This window comes from Oncorhynchus mykiss, chromosome 23 (genome assembly GCF_013265735.2).
Source record: "Oncorhynchus mykiss isolate Arlee chromosome 23, USDA_OmykA_1.1, whole genome shotgun sequence".
NCBI classification, from domain to species: domain Eukaryota; kingdom Metazoa; phylum Chordata; class Actinopteri; order Salmoniformes; family Salmonidae; genus Oncorhynchus; species Oncorhynchus mykiss.
In genome coordinates, this window is record NC_048587.1 from 52,108,566 (window position 1) to 52,120,637 (window position 12,072).

Sequence of the window (12,072 nt, forward strand, 5' to 3'; positions counted from 1 at the left end):
TGATTTGGAGGTGGAGTAGGGGAGAAGTGGGGCATCTGAGAAGGATGAGTGCTCTGGAGTTTTGCTCTGAGGCTGGGTTTACACAGATCTCTGGGACCATGCAGGCCTTAGATAACTGTGGAGGGGGGGGGGGGGTATCTGCGGCTGGTCCTTCCTACTGGGGGTCTTTTTTACCCTGATAACAGAGAGCCGCTGAGACCCCCATTATATAGTCTGATAAAGTCTGTCTGAGCCCCCCGTTGTACCCCACACACACCCACAGCTCAAGCACAAGAGCAAGCCCAGAATCCCAGACACATGAGAAACACTGTTCAAATCAAATGTTATTTGTCAAATGCTTTGTAAACAACAAGTGTAGACTAACATTGAAATGCTTACTTACAAGTGCTTCCCAACAATGCAGAGAGGGCAGAGGACTATAGGGGGAAGCATAGATCTGAGACTGGACTAAGACTAAGGGTAGAGGGAGCAGAAATGCCTCAGAACCTATTTAGGAGTGAGGGTTGAAGTAGAGGGATGAGTCAGAGTTCCCATAAATTCATAGATCCACAAGGGGGGAGACAGGGAGGAGAGAGAGGGAGAGAGAGGGAGAGAGAGCAAGACAAAGGAGCTGATCGTAGACAACAGGAACAAGGTGGCCATGCACGCCACCATTCACATTGATGGTGCTGTAGTGGAGCGGGTCGAGAGCTTCAAGGTCCTTGGTTTCCACATCACTAACAAACTATCATGGTCCAAGCACACCAAGACAGTCGTGAAGAGGGCACGACAAAACCTATTTCCCTTCAGGAGAATGAAAACATTTGACATGGGTCCTCAGATCATCAAAAGGTTCTACAGCTGCACCATTGATAGCATCCTGACTGGTTGCATCACCGCCTGGTATGGTAACTGCTCACCATCCGATCGCAAGGCGTTGCAGACGGTTGTGAGTATGTCCCAGTTCATCACTGGGGCCAAGCTTTCTGCCACCCAGGACCTCTATACCAAGCGGTGTCAAAGGAAGTCCCTAAAAATTGTCAGACTCCAGTCACCCAAGTCATTCTCTCTGCTACGGCAAGGGGTAACGGAGCACCAAGTCGAGGTCCAAAACGCTCCTCAACTGCTTCTACCCCCAAGTCATTAGACTGCTAAACAGTTCACCAAACGGCTACCCCGACCATTTATAATGACCCCTGTTTTACTCCGCTGCTACTCTTTGTTTATTATCTATGCATAGTCACCTTACCCCAAACTACATGTACATATAACCTCTATTACCTCGACTATCCACTACCCCCGCATATTGACTCAGTACCGGTATCCCCTGTATATAGCCTCGTTATTGGTATTTTATTGTGTTCTTTTATATTAAATTTGTATTATAATTTTTTTTAAGTGTGCAAAGAAGGGTCTTGTAAGCAAGCTTTTCACGGCAAGGTTTACACCTGTTGTATTCGGAGCATGTGACAATTAACATTTGATTTGATTTGATAGAGAGAAGAACGGAGACCAGAGTCATACATCCACAGGCCATTTGATCTATCACTGCCAGACGCTAATTGCTTGGATCAGGTTGAGCTCCTTATCAGCCTGTCTGTCGCTCTGTCTGTTTCCTCCCACTCCTAAACAAGTTTCCTGCAGTGGTTAAAATGAAAGGCATGCCTGTCAGGTCCCATCAGATTACAGATTACTCACTGTTTCTGGTTTCACTGATTGGCATACTTAAACCCTCTAACATTGTACCCTATACATTCTCTATCCACTACCCACTACCCACCTCTCTTATGACCTTCTCTCCCAAATGGCCCCTTTATTCCTTATATAGTGCTCTTCCTTTGGTCAACAGTAGCACGTCATATAGGGAATATGGCATTTTGGACTCTTCTTATCTCGTGACCTTTATATCCTTCTATTATAAGTCACTATTAATGGAAACCTGATAATAAGCAGTTTAAAGACACTTTTCTTATCCGATTTAATGGGAAACTTTTATATTCTAATTACTTGGTTGCATAGTAAGTTGAAGTGGGCTTGGAGTGTTTTTCCAAATATTTCAACATTACCTGCTTTGCCACTATTGAGTAGAGAGAAAGAGTGATACAGGAGAGAGAGATAGAGAAAGAGGGATACAGGAGAGAGAGATAGAGAAAGAGGGATACAGGAGAGAGAGAAAGAGAAAGAGGGATACAGGAGAGAGAGAGAAATTATATAGACACAATTTGAGATTTTAAATGTTATTGTTTTTGAACTTTTGTGAGTGTAATGTTTACTGTTAATTCTTTTTTAGTTTGTTTCACATTTGTTTATTATCTATTTCATCTGCTTTGGTAATGTAAACATATGTTTGCCATGCCAATAAAGCCACCTTAAATTTACATTGAAATCAGAGAGAGAGAAAAGAGAGAGGGAGAGAGGGAGAGAGAGGGCAACCAGTGAAGAACCACAAGAAAAGGGCACCCAGTGAAGAACAAACACCATTGTAAATAAAACCCATATGTCTGTTCATTTATTTTCCCCTTTGTACTTTAACTATGTGCACATAATATGACATTTGTAATGTCTATATTCTTTGGGGACTTTTAATGTTCATTTTTATAGTTTATTTTAATTTTGTTTATGAACTACTTCACTTGCTTTGGCAATGTAAACATATGTTTCCCATGCCAATAATGCCCTTGAAACTGAATTGAGAGAGAGAGAAATAGAGAGAGAGGGAGAGAGACCTTCAGGGCTGAACTAATGACAATTTGGGGAGGGAGTGATAATGGCTTCCTCTTGATGTCAGCAGAATAAATATTGGTGCTGATATTGTGGAAGGTGGTCTAATGGCTTCTGGTTTATATGACCCCCTCCAGAGGGACAGGCAGACCCCGTGGAGACGCCCCTCCAGACCCCTCTTCTCCCTGGGTCCAGAGAGGATCAAAGAGGGTGGTCTCCAGAGGGCCATAGCTCATCCAGGGGAGACACTCCTCATTGCAAGCCTGATTAGGTTTAGTAGTGCCTCGGGCCAGGAGAAGATAGTGGAGATATATCAATTTAGAGCTACCAGAACCTGGTCGTAGTGGCTTTGTTGCTTTGGCCTGGGAGGCACTGTAGTAATGTCTGTCTACATTTCATTTAGAGTTAGAAACACCACAGGAGGATGACGGTGGAGAGAGAGGAGGGTGGACAGGGGAACACACTTATTCAGTAGACAGAGACAGACGGAGGGTGGCCCTTTGTCCTCTGTTGTTTTCTCCTTTATCTGATAGATCCCAAAACAAGCAAGAGAAAAGCATATGCTTTAAATCTAATTTACAACAGCATCATATTCTCAGTGGGTTTGCAGCATCTTTATTTTATCAGCACTATAAAAAACGAAGTGTCAATCTTACTGGTTGGCTTGGTAGCTCATGTGTGGTTACTGTGTGTGGCTTGATTTGAAGTTGAGTAAGTGTGTTGTTATTAGTCAGCCAATAGGATCCCTGTGTGTGTAGCGTCAGTGTCTGCTTCAGACAGAGGCCCAGATCTCATTAGCTACCAAGGCCTACTATTCGTGTGTGAGACTATGAGACAGCGATGTGGCTGGATCTCCCAGCAGCCTACGGCATCTAGCAGTTCACTCTGTCACTCAGGGTGACAGACAGTCACGGTAACACACACATCGAGAGGCACCCCCTGATCTGTGTGTGAGTGTGAGTCAAGAGGCACCCCCTGCTCTTTGGAGTATGGGGAGGGGAGGGATCACAGCCCTGTCACTCCAGCTTTGTCCCCAGTGAAGCTTTGACGCAGGCAGGGGGATACCCTGTTGCACAGGGTGACACAGTGACAGGTGACAGGTGAAGAGATCCAGGGAACAGACACATTGCTCCGGGCACAGACCTTATAGGCCTACCTCATTCTCCCATTGCCTGACGACTCACCCTGAATGTAATTCCTCTGCTCTATTGATCGCTACATACATTCAGTCTGAATCTGCCATCCCAGGAGTTGTTTGTGTGATTTTCAAAATGAGGGGCATTGCACAAAACAAATTAATCAGTGATTGGGTCGACTCTAACCAATCAGAGTATCAAAGTTGATAACATCATCATGTAGGCTGGCTCTGGCCCAACCCAGCGGTTTCTGGGACCAATCAGAATTGGAAAATGTGTTCTCATTTTCGTGGATTGGTGGAGAAGAATCGTCAGTTGGCCGGAGCAATGTAGATGGGGCAGCCAGGCAAATTCTCACCTGCTAACCTGCTGCTGGGGTTAAATCCTAACCTGCTGGGGTTACAATCTAACCTTCTGGGGTTAAAACCAAACCTGCTGAGTTTAAAACCTTACCTGCTGTTAGTTAAAACCTAACCTGCTGGGGTTACAAATTAATCTGCCGGGGTTAAAACCTATCCCTGCCGGGGTTACAACCTAACCTGCCGGGGTTATAACCTAACCTGCCGGGGTTACAACCTAACCTGCCGGGGTTAAAACCTATCCCTGCCGGGGTTATAACCTAACCTGCCGGGGTTAAAACCTATCCCTGCCGGGGTTACAACCTAACCTGCCGGGGTTAAAACCTAACCCTGCCGGGCTTACAACCTAACCTGCCGGGGTTAAAACCTATCCCTGCCGGATTTACAACCTAACCTGCCGGGGTTAAAACCTATCCCTGCCGAGGTTACAACCTAACCTGCGGGGGTTAAAACCTATCCCTGCCGGGTTTACAACCTAACCTGCCGGGGTTAAAACCTATCCCTGCCGAGGTTACAACCTAACCTGCCAGGGTTAAAACCTAACCTGCCAGGGTTATAGCCTAACCTGCCGTGGTTTAAACCTAACCTGCCGGGGTTACAACCTAACCTGCCAGGGTTTTATTTATTTATTATTTTACCTTTATTTAACTAGGCAAGTCATAAAATATCTTATTTTCAATGACGGCCTAGGAACAGCGGGTTAACTGCTTTGTTCAGGGGCAGAACGACAGATGTTTACCCTGTCAGCTCAGGGATTCGATCTTGCAACATTTTGGTTACTAGTCCATAACTCTAGGCTACCTGCAGCCCGGGTTACAATCTAACCTGCTGGGGTTACATCCTGATTAAAACAGACTCACTATTACTTTGTAACTCTACATGTATGGCATTGCCAGAGCAAGATAGAGACCCAGACAAAGAGACGTCTTTGATGTTTGAAGACAGTTCTCATACTAGATGGTGAAATTATAGATTATTTAATTTTATGTATTTACTGACAACTCTCTGGAGAAGCCATCCATTTTGGTTTGATTTTAAATGGCTTTTCCCTGACAACAGAAAACGGAGAGACATTATCTTAGTGAGTATAAGAAATTGAGGAGGGACACCACAATTCAGTGTAATTAAATTACAGCCAACATATGTGGAGAGACAGAGACCTGATATCTGATGAGATTTATGACTTCTTTTGTTACTCAATTGGATTTTAATGGTCATTATTGCAGCCCCCTCCTTCTCTCCCTCCCGGTCCCAAAACGAGCATTTAAACTACACTCTCATCTAACCTACACCTGTCCCCATGGTGAAGGTTGCTTCCCAAATCCTTCCTTTTGACTTGGGTCTCCCATTCTGTGTGTGTGTGCGTTAGTGTGTGTGCTTGTGCGTACTCATGCATGTGGTGTTTGTCTATGTGTGTGTGTGTGCATGTGTTCCCATTTGACCTGGCTCTCCCATTCTATAACCCTACTCTCCCAGTGGGGACAGTGATGTTTATAGATGACCATCCTGGGCTGTTTTATTGAAAACCACATGATCTGTATACTTCTCTATGATCAAATCCATTTTCCTTCAGGCCAGCCAGCCCAGCCAGCCAACACTTCCCATAAAGAGCTCATAGTAAATTAATCTCAAACCCCCATCATCAACCTCAGGTCAGAGGGGTCTGCTAGAGAGGGGCCTGCTACAGAGGGGCCTGCTACATAGGGTCATGCTACAGAGGGGCCTGCTACAGAGGGTCCTGCTACATAGGGTCCTGCTACATAGGGTCCTGCTACAGAGGGGCCTGCTACAGAGGGGCCTGCTACAGAGGGGCCTGCTACAGATTGTCCTGCTACAGAGGGTCCTGCTACAGAGGGGCCTGCTACAGGGGGTCCTGCTACAGAGGGTCCTGCTACAGAGGGTCCTGCTACAGAGGGGCCTGCTACAGAGGGGCCTGCTACAGAGGGAACTGCTACAGAGGGTCCTGCTACAGAGGGGCCTGCTACAGAGAATTGGTGAGGAGAGCCTTACTGGGGGTCTCCAGCGTTCCACCAAGGTGAAATCGAAGAGCCCTTCCTTCCAGCATGAAGACCAACCTGGACTCAGTGGTAGATGTAAAATAGCAAACGTAAATCTGCCTCCCTCTATTTTATATGATATGTTACGTTTTGTATGTTGTGTAATAATTTACGGATGTCCATCATCTATTTCACATGATATGTTACGGATTTGTTATACGTATGATATGTTAGAAATTCCAATTTGTGGTTGCTAATGTTAGTTAGGCACTAGGTGGCTAAACGCTAACACTAGCTAGGTTGCTAATGTTAGGGGTTAGGGCTAGGGGTTAGGGTTAGGATTAAAGTTAGGGTTAGGAGTTAGGTTAAAGGGTTAAGGTTAGGGTACGGGTTAGCTAACATGCTAAGTAGCTAAAAAGTAGTAAACAGTTGCTAATTAGTTAAAATGCTAAAGTTGTCTGTGATGAGATTCAAACATGCAACCTTTGGGTTGCTAGACGGTTGCATTATACGCCTACCCATGCACCCTGACCAACCAAACTCCTTTAGTTTTGCCTTAAGTAACCTTCCATCTTATGTAACCATTCCAAGCATTAAATATCATACTAATTTTGAGTGTCCCGGATTTACGTTTACTATGTGAAGTCGTGTCGCTGAGACCAGTATGTGAAGACAAAAAAAAAACATTTAACCGAAGCCACAGTGATTAACAGTGACACACTGGCATTAACTGGCTTCACCATCGAGGACCACTTTGGAAACAAGCATTTTTAAATAATAAATAAAAGTGATATCCTCTGGGTCCACATTGTGCATTTTGTTGTAATGTCTGTTGCCCAAAATAAATTAAATTCAATTCAATGGAAGCTGAAAGCATTGTATTCTGGAGATTTATTCGTGAGATTTAAACAGATTATTCCGTAGTTAGACTCTGTGTTTGTGAATTTGTTTATCAAATTCCTGATGAGACCCAGGGAATGTAAAGAGCCAAGAATTGGCTGATTTACCGGCGGCTTTGCTAGGAGATTGCTAGGAAAAATATATCAGTAGATCCCGTTTGGCTTCAAGCAACCACATATGGTGCGGCAGGGTAGCCTAGAGGTTAGAGCGTTGGACTAGTAACCGGAAGGCTGACAACGTACAAATCTGTCATTCTGCCCCTGAACAGGCAGTTAACCCACTGTTCCTAGGCTGTCATTGAAAATAAGAATTTGTTCTTAACTGACTTGCCTAGTAAAAATAAAAAAATAAATAAAAAACATCCCCACACGCACATATCCATACCCGTATCCATAGACTCTTGACAAACAAAAGTAATCCTCTATTTTACTTTAAAAATGGAAAATGTAGGGGTGTGAGAAAAAAGACAGAACCCTTATTTATACACACGCTGCTGTCTTGCTTGGGAATTCCATGAGCTGTTGCCTGTATTAAAGATTGTGTTCCAGCCTGGAGAATAAAGGAACGGCACAAAGCGAGGGAGGAATGAAAAAGAAAACAGAAGAGGGGAAGTGAGAGAGGGACGAGGGTTTTAAACGTTCAGTGAAGCCTGGCTTGACCGGTGGGATTGGCAAAGGACTATTTGGTTGCTTGGTAGATGTCAGAGGAACACTTGAGAGACACAGTCAGGAGTTTAAGATGTTCCGAGACAGTTAGCAGTCCCCTGCTCTTTCTCTCTCCTCCCATGTCTCTGTCTCTGAGAGCACTGACATGTACAGAAGTACAGAATCCTCTGAATTCTAATTTATGGTTTTATATGTCAATGAGCTCTCTTTCTATTCCTGCTCTCATTCATGTCATTGCTCTCCTTCAGAGGATTTGCTTCTAGTTCTGGTTGAGGCGGAAAAAGAGAAGGGGGTTAGAAGAGACTCCACTAAGATGACTGTGCTTTTAAGTCACTATGTCCACCCTTCTGATCGTCAAGTCTCTATGTTGTTTAGCCCTCTGCCTCCATACCATGTTTGTATGTGACTGTGGCCTACTATGCCAGGCTCTGATTATCATGGATCAATAGACTGATGCGGAGTGGATTCAGGACCAAAAGAACAAGCCAATTAGACCACAGCCTGGTGCTATGATCAGAGGAGCACCAACCCGTACCTCAGTGTGACATCATGATACATGGTGCTGCTTCAATAGCATGACAACCCGCAGTGGAGTAGCCATGGAGTTACAAAAACTGAAGTATATTTTTTGTGTTTTTTCCCTATTGAACTTCACAATGGAGAGTCCACGGAGAGCAGGTAAAAGTCCATATTTGACCCTCCTGTCCTTCAGTGAGGGGCCCCTGAATAAAGAGCCCTGAAAAGAGAAGAGAGAGTGAGAAACTACAGAAGGTTTTTTCAATACTGTCTTTCTAGTGTTTACTATGAATGCCCTCGTACCTACAGTAGCAAGCATTTCAGAAAGGAAACATCACGTAGAAATATGTTTATCCATTTATTAAGAAATAAATAATGCAAGTCTTGGCCATATAGAATCTGCAGCTTCAGGGTAGCTCACTGACCAAGCAAAGCATCAATATAAAATGGCCTACAGACATTTAGATATGATGAAATAGACCAGCTAAGGTCAGCACCATTAGAAGACCGTATACTATAGACCAGGTAAAGTCATCTTACCATTACAAGAATATATACTATAGACCAGCTAAAGTCATCCTACCATTACAAGAACATATACTATAGACCAGCTAAAGTCATCCTACCATTACAAGAATATATACTATAGACCAGCTAAAGTCATCCTACCATTACAAGAATATATACTATAGACCAGCTAAAGTCATCCTACCATTACAAGAACATATACTATAGACCAGCTAAAGTCATCCTACCATTACAAGAATGTATACTATAGATCAGCTAAAGTCATCATACCATTACAAGACTGTATACTATAGACCAACTAAGATCATCCTACCATTACAATACTGTATACTATAGACAGCTAATGTCATCCTACCTGTAGAAGACTGTATACTATGTGTCAATATTAACCATGTGTAGCATGAGCTGTGCAATTTGTGTCTTACATTTCTCATTTGATGCACCGCCAGGTAGCCTCTTTTGAGACAAGATGAGCTGTCATCTTGGTATATGGGAATATTCCACCTAACTAGCAAATGTAAACAGTACGAACCCAGCTGCTCTGGAGATCTCACTGAAACTAAATGGATCTACACAAAATATCTTCTTATCTTGGTATTTTCTTATTAGGATCCCCATTAGCTGTTGCAAAAGCAGCAGCTACTCTTCATGGGGTCCACACAGAACATGACATAATACAGAATCATATAATACAGAACATCATTAGACAAGAACAGCTCAAGGACAGAACTACATAGATTTTTTTTTAAAGGCACATGTAGCCTACATATCAATGCATACACACAAACTATCTAGGTCAAATAGGGGAGAGTCGTTGTGCCACGAGGTGTTGCTTTATCTGTTTTTTTAAACCAGGTTTGCTGTTTATTTGAGTAATATGAGATGGAATGCAATATAATACTGTACTTTTTCTTGAATTTGTTCTGGATTTGGGGACTATGAAAAGACAAGCGACCTTAAACAATATGACCTAGCCAATCATTTGTAGCTACATGCAAGTAGGCAACATGTATTCTATTGACCAAGGCTGACACCATCATAGCAATCTTAATGAGCATGGTACTGGCAGGTAAACTCATCACCGTTTAGTAGCTCTCAATAGACCAGTGAAGGTCATTCTATCATTACGTGACTGTCTACTAGGCCTGTGAATACTAACTATGCGTAACATGAGCTAATGCAGCCATATGTCTATTTCCCATATTGCGCACCGCCGGGTACCCTCGATGAGGCAAGATGAGCTGTCATCTTGGTACATAGGAGATATTCTACCTATCTAACAAGGCCAACCATAAGAAGAATGAACCAGCCTGCCATGAACCTAGACAACGCATGAAATATGACTCACTGAGGCAGGATGAGCTATCATGTTGGTATATGAGTATTTTGTTGCCGATAGACAAGGATGCCCTGTTCCAGGCTTCTAAGAAAATTTGCAGTATTTTTTTTCTGTGTTATTTCTCACATTATTAGCTCGTTGTTATTACAGACAGCCGTGAATAACTTTTGGATGTTAGAGCGACGGTAACTCACCAGCCATTCCTCCATAAATACAACTTTCCTGAATTGAATGCTTCGTTCCTACCCCCAAGGTGATGCCACTTATCCCATAGCTTGCTTCAAGACACCACCCGGCGTAGGTATTAGGAATGGACTTTAAGTCCAACTCAGGAGGCGTGCTTACCATCCACCGCTTCCGTGTATATTGCTCGCTAATGTTCAGTCCCTGGACAATAAAGTAGACAAACTTATGGCGAGTATCTCCTTCCAATCATGGACTGCAACATCAGGGACTGCAACATACTCTGTTTCATGGAATAAGGCTGTCTCTGGATATACTGGCGCCGTTCATACAGCCAGCTGGGTTCTCAGTACATCGCACAGACAGGAATAAAGAACTCACTGGAAAAAAGAGAGCTGAAGGTGTATGTTTCATGTGATTGTGGTAACATACAGGATCTCAAGTTATTTTGTTCGCCTGACCTAGAATACCTCACAATCAAATGCCGACCGCACTACCTACTGAGAGAATTATCTTCGGTGATCATCACAGCTGTGTATATTCCCCCTCAAGCCGATACCACTATGGCTCTCCAGGAACTACACTGAACTTTGTGCTAACCGGAAACCGTACAGTGGGACACAGCGAGGCCTGTAATTGTCATCATAGGTACACTTCAACTATGACAAACAAAATGAGAAAAACAATCCACATTGTAGGATTTTTAATGATTTTATTTGCAAATTATGGTGGAAAATAAGTATTTGGTCAATAACAAAAGTGTATCTCAATACTTTGTTATATACCCTTTGTTGGCAATGACAGAGGTCAAACGTTTTCTGTAAGTCTTTAAGGTTTTTTCTGTAAGGTTTTCACACACTGTTGCTATCCTACAATGTGATTTTCTCTCATTTTTTCTCTCATTTTTTTCTCATTTTGTCTGTCATAGTTGAAGTGTACCTATGATGAAAATTACAGGCCTCACTCATCTTTTTAAGTGGGAGAACTTGCACAATTGGTGGCTGACTAAATAGTTTTTTGCCCCACTGTACATCCTGAGGACGCATTTATTGTAGCTGGGGACTTTTATGAAGCAATCTGAGGAAAATGCTCCGAAAGCTGTATCAATACATTGCCTGCTTTACACGCACATCAAAAACTCTCAACCTTTGCTACTCTCCGTTTCGGGACGGCTACAATGCCCTCTCCTGCCCTCCCTTCGGCAAACAAGATCACGCCTCCATTCGGCTCTTCAATTTCTATAGGCAGAAATTGAAACAGGAAAAACCCATGGTAAGGATTGTTCAACACTGATCAGACCAATCGGAATCTACAGTGCATTCGGAAAGTATTCAGACCCCTTTACTTTTTCCACATTTTGTTACGTTAAAGCCTTATTCTACAATTGATTAAATTGATCTTTTTTTTTCATCAATCTACACACAATACCCCATAATGACAAAACAAAAACAGGTTAAAGAAAATGAAAAACAAATAAAAACGGAAATATCACATTTACATAAGTATTCAGACCCTTTACTTAGTACTTTCTTGAAGCATCTTTGGCAGCGATTACAGCCTCAAGTCTTCTTGGCTATGACGCTACAAGCTTGGCGCAACTGTATTTGGGGAGTTTCTCCCATTCTTCTCTGCAGATCATCTCAAGCTCTGTCAGTTTGGATTGGGATTGTCGCTGCACATCTATTTTCAGGTCCCTTCAGAGATATTTGATTGGGTTCAAGTCCGGGCTCTGGCTGGGCCACTCAAGGA